Source organism: the organism of the source record quoted next, unplaced genomic scaffold (genome assembly GCF_019419815.1).
Source record: "Pyrus x bretschneideri cultivar Hongxiangsu unplaced genomic scaffold, Pyrus_bretschneideri_v1 Contig79, whole genome shotgun sequence".
Taxonomy (NCBI): Eukaryota; Viridiplantae; Streptophyta; class Magnoliopsida; order Rosales; family Rosaceae; genus Pyrus; species Pyrus x bretschneideri.
The window spans coordinates 196,310-206,516 of NW_025999819.1; the positions used below are offsets into that span (position 1 = coordinate 196,310).

A 10,207-nucleotide genomic window follows, 5' to 3' on the forward strand; every position below is an offset into this window, starting at 1 on the left:
CATCCATTAAACTTAATTACCACCCTCAAATTGTTTAATTAAACCCCAACAACCAACACGCATCGAGTTTTCTTGAGCCACCTCCTGTCCCATTCCCTCCCATTTTCTTCTCTTTTTATAGAGACTGTACATGATGAACATACATGAGCACCCAATTAGTTTCTCTCCCCAAAAACTAATTTATTGGTGTGAAAATTACGCACGGTGATGGCCATTTTCCCAAGTTAAAAATTGATCAAAAAAATACATCGTCACGCCGCTTCTTTGGGTTGACTTCTGGATTTCCTTTTCTCATCATTCCCACAAATTCATCGTAATTAATTCGACCGTCCTGCAGGACATTATCCAGAAAATAAATATGTGAATTAGCATCACAATTAATTTCATATAACTTTCTGTATTTAATTAATCAAAACTCATGCATGAACAAATATTGATATGGAACTTACATTATCAGCGTCAATTTCAGCAATGATTTCTCTGATATCCCTTCCATCATGCATGCCGTAATCGCGGAGGGCTTGCTCTAGTTCTTCCGTCGTGATATACCTGATAACCAGAATGTATTTTGGCAACATTGTTATAAATAAGATGTTGATGATGATGAGTTATAACCTTACTCACGCGTTATGTAATTGAAATTTAAGAGGATTATGAAAAAGAAAAAGAACAAACATCTACTATATGATCTCTACATACCCGCTGTTGTCAGCATCGAAGTGTTGGAAGGCAGTGTAGAGATGTTCTTCTCTATCCATCCGGTTCAAGTGCATTGTTGCTGTGATGAACTCATCATAGTTTATGGTTCCGTTGCCATCATCATCAGCCTAATAAAAAGACATTAATCAGAACTGAATGTACTAGGAATTAACGTAGTTTATAAAACTAAATTACACGCATGTGTATGTCGATTGGACGTGCACATGTAATGCATAAGAAAATAGTACCCACTGCTTCCATTAATTGTTGAGCTTCAAGTTCAGACAGCTTTGTCCCTTGCTTAGCAAGTCCTTGCTTCAACTCTTCAAGTGTTATTGTTCCACTGTTATCTGTATCTATGCCCTTGAACATCTCTTGTAGCCCTATGATTTCTTCCTCTGATAAGCAACCCGCAATTACCTATATAATATACGTAAGTATGTTCATTTCAACAAAATTAAGTAACATGCTGAACTTAAAACATCAAACGCATATGCGTAGATCTATGCTGCATTTATGGTGAAGTAAGCGATAGAGATAAAACGATGAAAGACATACCCGAAGCGCAACTTTCTTGAACTCGTTCATTGCTTTAAATTGTTTGAGCCTACTGAGCACAGCGTTGTCCAGAGGAATGTCAGGTGCTTCGCCATCCTCCTTAATCCATGGATGATCTATTGAAAACCATTACATTATATATGTAAAAGCATGTTAGAAATGATGTATGGGATGCATATACTAATTAAAACTTGTATATGTAAACGTATGATTACTAAGAACTTGGAAGGCTGTCAATCTCTGTTTGGGGTCTGAATTCAACATCTTCCTCACAAGATCTTTCGCTTGAGTCGATATTGAAGGCCATGGGTCGCTTGAAAAATCGAGGTGGCCTCGTGAGATGGCATTGAAGATCCCATATTCGGATTCTGTCAATCAATCAATTATTAAGCTTGTAATTTATAATAAATTCTTTCTTGCATACATAATTAGTTTCAATCTCTCAATTAATCGATAGACTGATTGATTAAATTATGTTATACCTGCCCAGAAGGGAGGAACACCACTGAGAAGAATATACAACATGACTCCAACACTCCAAATATCGACTTCTGGCCCATATCTCCTCTTCAACACTTCTGGTGCAATGTAATATGTAGTCCCCACAATATCCTTGAATACTTCTCCTGCAGTACTCATCATCACATAGAATATTAATTTTTTTATATTCGTCGGTTGGAAGTTACTCTAATGATATTAGTGCTCAGTTGAAAACCCTATTATTTGGCTGATTGAAAAGAACAAACTAGAATTCCTAGCTACCATTAACATTGGAGAATCAAATTAGGTTAAATTTACAGACATGATTATTAAGGCTAAAACCAAAGATTGAAAATATGTATATGGTTTAACTGTTAGCCCAATGGAATGAAATGAAATGAAGGGACATGGTTGTACTTAACTGCTTACCTTGTTTGTAAAAGACGGATAGACCAAAATCTGTAACCTTGACCGGAGAGTTTTCATCTTTATTGAGCAAAAGGAAATTCTCAGGCTTGAGATCTCTGTGAATAACGCCCATGGAATGACACGTGTGCACAATCTGAACAATCGTCCTCAACAAGGCAGCGGCAGCGCGCTCCGTGTAATGTCCTTTTGAGATGATCCTGTCGAAAAGCTCTCCTCCTGCGCACAACTGAAGGAAAATTTGTGAAAAACATGTTCATTTAAGCAACATCAATAGCATGCAATTAACAATTAAAGGCGGAATCATGCTTGTATGCACTTAAAACAAAACATTTACCCATGAAATTCAAAGCCTAGTAGATAGGTGAATCAAGACTCAACTCAAAACAAAGTGAGTTGAGAAATCAATACCTTTGTAGATTCCTCTTTGCATAAGCAAAGGCTAATCACCCAAAGAGAGGGCCTTCATTCCTTGCATCTTAGATCCATGGATTTGGATGGATGAAAAGGTTTCTCCAAGTTCCCAAAATTGAGAACCTCTAAGTCTCCACACCAAGGTATATTGTAGAAGAAATGAGTGACCTAGAGGAAGTAAGATTGCTAGCTATTCCCCTCTAGATTGGCCAAAATTTTTGAGAGAAATGAGAGCTTGTGTTCTCATCCTTTCCCCAAAAATAACCCTTAGTAAATTTTAGGCTATAAAGTCCTTTATATAGTCCCTTCAAATAAGTGACCTAATGGACCAAAAGCCCTATTCTTTTACACATGGCTAGCCTATAGGTTTATTGGGCTTTTAAGCCCTTTGTTTTATTCAAGTTGTCATACAACTTGAGTTAATGGGCTTGACATTCAAATCCCATTGGACCTTGCGGCCCAAAACTAACCCGAGGTCTTTTAACGAACTTATTCGTTTGATTAATAATCATATTAATTAATCCTTGCCATAAATAATTAAACCATTTAATTATTCTTACTCATCTCCGTTGAATCTTCAATCTCTACCTTACACGGTGTACGATCCATTAGGTTCCTTTTAGCGAGGCAGTAGGCGATTCAAACTCTTTCAAATCGATTGTGAATTGAAACTTACTTTCAATTCTCCCGTTAGTGATAATACACTTTTAGGGCTTCCACAAACCATGAGTGACACCTAGCAGCATATCATGGTGATGCGAGATTTACTTGACACTCAAATTAAACCCTCGTTTGACAATTGTAGTAGAATGGATAAGTGAGGGATCGTTCTAGACCGGGGATTAGGAGGGCTTGCTAAAACCTTCTAAATTGACTTAAAACGTAAAAACAATATAAAACACTAAACTAGACTCAAAGAATGCAAAACTAAAATTTAAAACATTAAGACAAACCAAAAGACTCAAAACTAATTTTGGACGAATTTAAGATTATGGCTTGATTCAAAATACTTTAAAACATAAACTAAACAGATTCTAAGCACTAAAGAACAAGAAAGTAAAGGGGGGGGGAAGTTTTGATTTGACGAAAATTGAAATAACAAAATAAGTTAATAAACTAAGCGGAATGTAAATATGAATTTGTGATGGAATGAATGGAATGAAGGCTAGCTAAGGGGTTCTTCTTCACACATGTTATACTTGCATACAAGATTGATTCTCAGTTGGTCTTTCGATAAATTATGAAACTCAACACTCCGGATTAATTAGGTCCGCTTAAATTAACCGTCAAGTTTTCCTTAAGTTAATGAATTGGATGGGTTTGCGCAACGCAATTCAAAACATTCTCCAAAAGTCCTTTACGTGAACAGCACAATAAAGATACAATCAAAGATCATTAAGCATTATGAAAACTATAAGTGTTGACGAGGCATTCGTTACTATGATGAGCATGAAACTCGTGCCAAGAATTCATTTAACGCGATTGTTTATAAGCAACCTCCACTACTTGTGAATATAAGTTCATAACGCTTAGGTGAAATTCACTTATATTCTAGCGTCATATTTATGCATGAAAATTAAGCGCGCATTCTTAATAAACATTCATAAATAAGTTATCAATCAAACTGTTAAACAAATTGAATCCACAACTTATGAAATTCCAACGAAAGTTAATCAATTCATATTGCAAATATAAACATAGTTTCGAATCACCCCCTAGCTAAAGGGGGTTTAGTTCCTCATAACTTTGAAATCAAAGAAACACCTAAACATTCCAACAACTCAAAACTTGAATTGTATGAACGTTTAAGCACTCTTCTCTTCCATTCCTTATACGTACAAAACAAAGAGAATTAAAATGAAACTTTGAAATCAAAGAAACACCTAAACATTCCAACAACTCAAACTTGAATTGTATGAACGTTTAGGCACTCTTCTCTTCCTCGTTGTTGTAGCACAAGGTTTAAGGATAGGTTGTGTGATGGTATGAAGGGTTTTTGAGGGATGGGAAGTGGTTGGATAGTGGCTGCAATGGAGGAGAAAAACTGCACAGAAATGGAAGGGGAAGTGTTTGTGTATTGCAATGGAAAATGAGATGCCTTGGTGAATGGAATGAATGGGTATTTATAGGAGGATTAGAGATGTGAATGGATGTTTGTTTAAGGTATTTGGTGGAAGGGAAAAGGTGTGGCTGGTGGGAATTATGGTGCATCAAATGCACGGGTTTTGGTGGAATGAATCAAAAGTTGCGGCTGTTTGTGATAATGGGCGAATGGCTGAAATTAGGTTATGGCATTTTAGGTTGTATGGATTATGGGTGATGGTGGCGGCTGGATTAGAATTATGGGATATTAGGGTGATGGAATAGATGCACCAATTATGGACGGAAAAATGGGAAAAAGTGGCTGCAGCAATAGGTTAAACAAATGTGAATAAACAAGAGTTTTCTTATGGTGAATGAGTGGAGTCCCCGCTGAATGATTATTGAATCTAGGTGATAATGGCTACGGCACAAAAGAAAGAAAATGGGAGAGAATGGAGGAATTAGGGTGATTAATTAAATGGGAGCCACGGCTTAGGATAGAATATTAGGGTGAATGGGAGATAACGGCTTAATGGTTGAATAATGGGAATGTGGCTGCGGCTTAAAATGGAGAAAAAGGGTTATGGAGGCTACGGCTTCAAGGGAGATTGTGGAAGGGTGCGGCTAGGGTTACAAAGTGGCTAGGAAATATGGACGTTTAAGATTAGGAAAGGTTACCAAAACGGGAAACTTTGGGTTAACTTTCCTAAAATAGGAAACCTTGTTTGAGTAGGATTCCTCGTTTTGGTAAGAATTCATCGTTGGAGTAGGAATTCGTCGTTTCTTCACGTCTTCAACTCATTCATTCCTCTTTCGCTCCAAAAGGCTCCAATTTGCATCTTCTTGCACACTTTGGCCTTATAATCTGAAAATACACAAAAGTGGCCTTAAACACTAAAACAACAAAGTAAACACAACGTAAATGCACGAGAACAAGCTAATTAAGTCGCATGAATATGCTCCTATCACATGGTTACCCAAGCTAATCAGAAGAGGTGGAGAATGATGCGAACTAAGTAAGCACACAAATTAAAACCCTCTTGTGACAATTGTAGTAAAGATGCAAGTAGGGATCGTTCTAGACCGGGGATTAGGAGGGATTACTAAATCACTTGGACACTGACTCAAAAACGTGAAATAAACATTAAAAACACTAAACTAGACTCAAAGAATGCAAAACACTATTAAACACAAACTAAGACACTTTCTAACTAAATTGGACACTAAAGTAAAGGGGGATTGAGATTTTTACGAAAATTAATTAAAAGCACAAAATTGTAATTTAAAGGCAGAATTTAAATATGAATGTGATGAAATATGGAATGAATGCTAGCTAGAAGGTTCTTCTCCACACATGTTACACTTGCATACAAAATGATTTTCAGTTGGTCTTTCGATAAATTATGAAACTCAACACTCCGGATTAATTAGGTCCGCTTAAATTAACCGTCAAGTTTTCCTTAAGTTAATGAATTGGATGGGTTTGCGCAACGCAATTCACAACATTCTCCAAAAGTCCTTTACGTGAACAGCACAATAAAGATACAATCAAAGATCATTAAGCATTATGAAAACTATAAGTGTTGACGAGACATTCGTTACTATGATGAGCATGAAACTCGTGCCAAGAATTCATTTAACGCGATTGTTTATAAGCAACCTCCACTACTTGTGAATATAAGTTCATAACGATTAGGTGAAATTCACTTATATTCTAGCGTCATATTTATGCATGAAAATTAAGCGCGCATTCTTAATAAACATTCATAAATAAGTTATCAATCAAACGGTTAAACAAATTGAATCCACAACTTATGAAATTCCAACGAAAGTTAATCAATTCATATTGCAAATATAAACATAGTTTCGAATCACCCCCTAGCTAAAGGGGGTTTAGTTCCTCATAATTTTGAAATCAAAGAAACACCTAAACATTCCAACAACTCAAAACTTGAATTGTATGAACGTTTAGGCACTCTTCTCTTCCATTCCTTATACGTACAAAACAAAGAGAATTAAAATGAAACTTTGAAATCATAGAAACACCTAAACATTCCAACAACACAAACTTGAATTGTATGAACGTTTAGGCACTCTTCTCTTCCTCGTTGTTGTAGCACAAGGTTTAAGGATAGGTTGGTTGGGGGGATGGAAGTGTTGGGGAATTATGGAAATGGATGAGGATTGGTGGAAATGGAAGATGGTTTTTGGATTCTAAGGGAGAAAGGAATGTGTTTGTGGTGTGTTGTGTTGTGAATGAGATGATTTGGTGAATGGAATGAATGGGTATTTATAGGAAGAGAATGGGTGTTAATGGATGTTTGTTTAAGGTATTTGGTGGAAGGGAAAAGGTGTGGATGGTGGGAATTATGGTGGATGGATGGTTTAGTGGATGTAATTTAGGGTTTATTTAGGTGAATGTGGATGCATGGTTTAGTGGATGTAAAGGATAATGGGATGGTGTGGAATTAAAAGCTAAAAAAATGGGATAATGGGCATTTAAGTGTGAATGGAATGGTGGGATGCACTAATGGAAATTATGGAATGGAATGGTGGGATGCACTAATTAGGAGGAAGAATTAGGGTGAAGGGCTTAATGCATGGATTTGGGCCAATTAGGGTGAAGGGCTTAATGCATGGATTTGGGCCAATTAGGGTGAAGGTTTAAATGCATAAAAGGGCCTAAAATGCCCCCCCTTGCATGACAAGGGAAGGAACTTGGGCTAAAGCCCACGGCATTGGTTGGAATTTGGGCTAGGGCATTCGTTTTGTGTCCTAAAGCGCCTACAAGGACTTCAAAGTGGCTAGAAAATACGGACGTTTAAGATTTAGGAAAGGTTACCAAAACGGGAAACTTAGGGTTAACTTTCCTAAAATAGAAAACCTTGTTTGAGTAGGATTCCTCGCTTTGGTAAGAATTCATCGTTGGAGTAGGAATTCGTCGTTTCTTCAAGTCTTCAACTCATTCATTCCTCTTTCGCTCCAAAAAGCTCCACTTTGCATCTTCTTGCACACTTTGGCCTTATAATCTGAAAATACACAAAAGTGGCCTTAAACACTGAAATAGATAAGTAAACACAACATAAATGCACGAGAACAAGCTAATTAAGTCGCATGAATATGCTCCTATCAGAGAACCTATTCAGTTTAGGATTACAAATGCAATACGGTCTTTCTCTAATACAATACTCTTGACCACATTGTTTGGTTTGATAGTTTATTCATGTCTACTATCCAATGTGAATCTTGTACTTATATGATTACCTTGAATGTGATCTGGAACGCATTCCAACATCTCATTCATACTCTGGCCAGAGATTCTAAATCATATCATAGAGTATTCTCCCTCAAACAGTTTGAAGGTTAGAGATCCCTTGTTGCGCATTCACTTGCCTCCATGGCTAAGTGGCTTAACCCTAACGATGCTGTGGACACCCTGATAGAGTGACTTTGACATAATCAAAGATTAAGGACCTAACCACAAGACAACTGTGATGCCTCAGGTCAAAAGACTAATTTGCATTATCCCAACCATGAGTTCTCATGTGACATGAATATGAGAACTCTTCGTTGATCGTGTTCAGTGAACTCATTCTCTATTGAGCACCTACGTACTTGTCTTGATGTCACACACACCAATGACTCGAGACTAGTCACTCTCCCTGAGAGAAGACATAGCACGTACTGATCTTAACGGACTGTCAATGCCCAATTGACAATCCTATGATCAGGAACGTTTAGGATGTGTCAACGAAAGAATGGTCTCATGAATCTAACTTCTTTAGATCGCATTCTTCCAATCACATATTCCTTGGACTTATCGTTTAAGCATATAACATTTATATTAGACGGCTCAAACAATAATCTTTGCCCTTTACATTTAAACTACATTAGTTTGAAATGAACTACATTAGTTTGAAATGTCCGTAAAGTATCATCATATGATTGGTTTTAGGGCACATTTCCAACAACAACTCCATGACCAAATGAACCGACTGCTTGTCCTCATAAGCTCCCTTGAGTTCCACAATGTTTGGCTGTCCCGTCAAATGATGTATGATATGTACCTCCCTCCTCACATCCTCAATATCTTCCTTGTTCACCAGCTTCCGCTTGGCGATTGTCTTGCAGGCGAACTGCTCTCCCGTGGCCTTGTGCGTGCATAAGTGGGTAACACCGAACTGGCCCCGTCCCAGCTCCTTGCCAATGCTGTACGTGGTGCGAACGTCCTCCATGGGGCGGCCTAGGACAGGGCCAATAGGGCCCGGTTTGGTGGCCTTTCCTGGGTGAGTTGGGGAGGCGGAAGGTTTATGGTGATCAGCGTGGCTGGGGTTGGGGGCAGAATTGGCAGCGGTAGGGTTTTTGTCTGCAGCATTGTTGTTGTCACCCTTATTGTCGTCGTTTGGGGCATCCTCGGTGTTGCGTTAAGAGCAACAGTTGCCCATGGAGGAAGAAAGAGAGAGAAAGAGGGGGTAGGATGTTAGATGTGGCCACGACAGGCAATGTCGGTTTAATTTTTGGGCTGAAGAAAGGGTAGGGGTAGAGAGAGAGAGAGAGAGAGAGAGAGGTGGCAAAGGAAACAAGGGCTACAGGTTGGACTGACAAGGGTAACACAAAGGATGATGAGGGATTGTAGGAGTTTTGGTAAGTTTGGAAACTTGGAAAGGGGTTTGAAACAGTCTTGGGCGCGCTCCTTGTCCTACGTGGGGGCCTCTCATTTTTCTATATTTCTTTGCATGCACACTACGTACTCTTTATGCATGGGGCTACACGAGGAGTATGTAGCAACTCGCGGTTTGTTTTTCTTACTGTTGTATCATTTTTAACGATGTTTAAAACACATTTATTAACACATGCCCACGCTAACATACTGACGGATTACACGTGTTGACGTCTTATTCGTCGCTTGCCTCTCCAGCTGGTCTGGCAGGTCCTTGTATTGGCCAAGGATAGTAATTGAACTCTGTCAAACTGTCAACTACATGAGAAATTTTTAGATGTGACAGGAACACGAGCAGTACACTACATGTTTTTATGTAAGTGATGGAAAATTTTAATTTTTAGGTTATTAACATTTTAACAAACATATTCTACCATTTATATAGTGACACGTGATGTACCATCTCATGTGACGGTCGCATTGAAAAATCTCCCCAACTACATGAAGGTAAAGGTCATTTACGTTTATTATGGTCAACTACCATAATCACAAAATGTAGTTAAGTAAAAACGACGTAATTTCAACAAAGGGTAATACGAGGAGACCAAATTTCCTAAATCAAATCTCTAAACCAAATGAAGTGGCTGATGAGTTGGCTATGCCATGTCACTGACCTAGATTTTAAAACTCTTAATTACTTATTAAAATTAAAAAAAATATTAATGTTAATTAATTTCGACTACTCGTTTGCATGTTGAACTATGTGGAACTCTTCTTCTCCTACTCTCTCTTCTCTCCCAATTGCTCTCCCTCCTTTCTCTTCGTTGCCTCCTACCTCTAGTCCACCAACGACAAGAACTGACTGTCGGGGACGGTAAGATCATATCA

The 10,207-nt window shown here is 38.1% G+C and overlaps 1 pseudogene; it reads right to left on the reverse strand.

Annotated features, from left to right (window-relative positions):
• Positions 1-235: 235 nt before the first annotated feature.
• On the reverse strand, positions 236-9,104 carry LOC103941973 (annotated as a pseudogene).
• Positions 9,105-10,207: the final 1,103 nt, after the last annotated feature.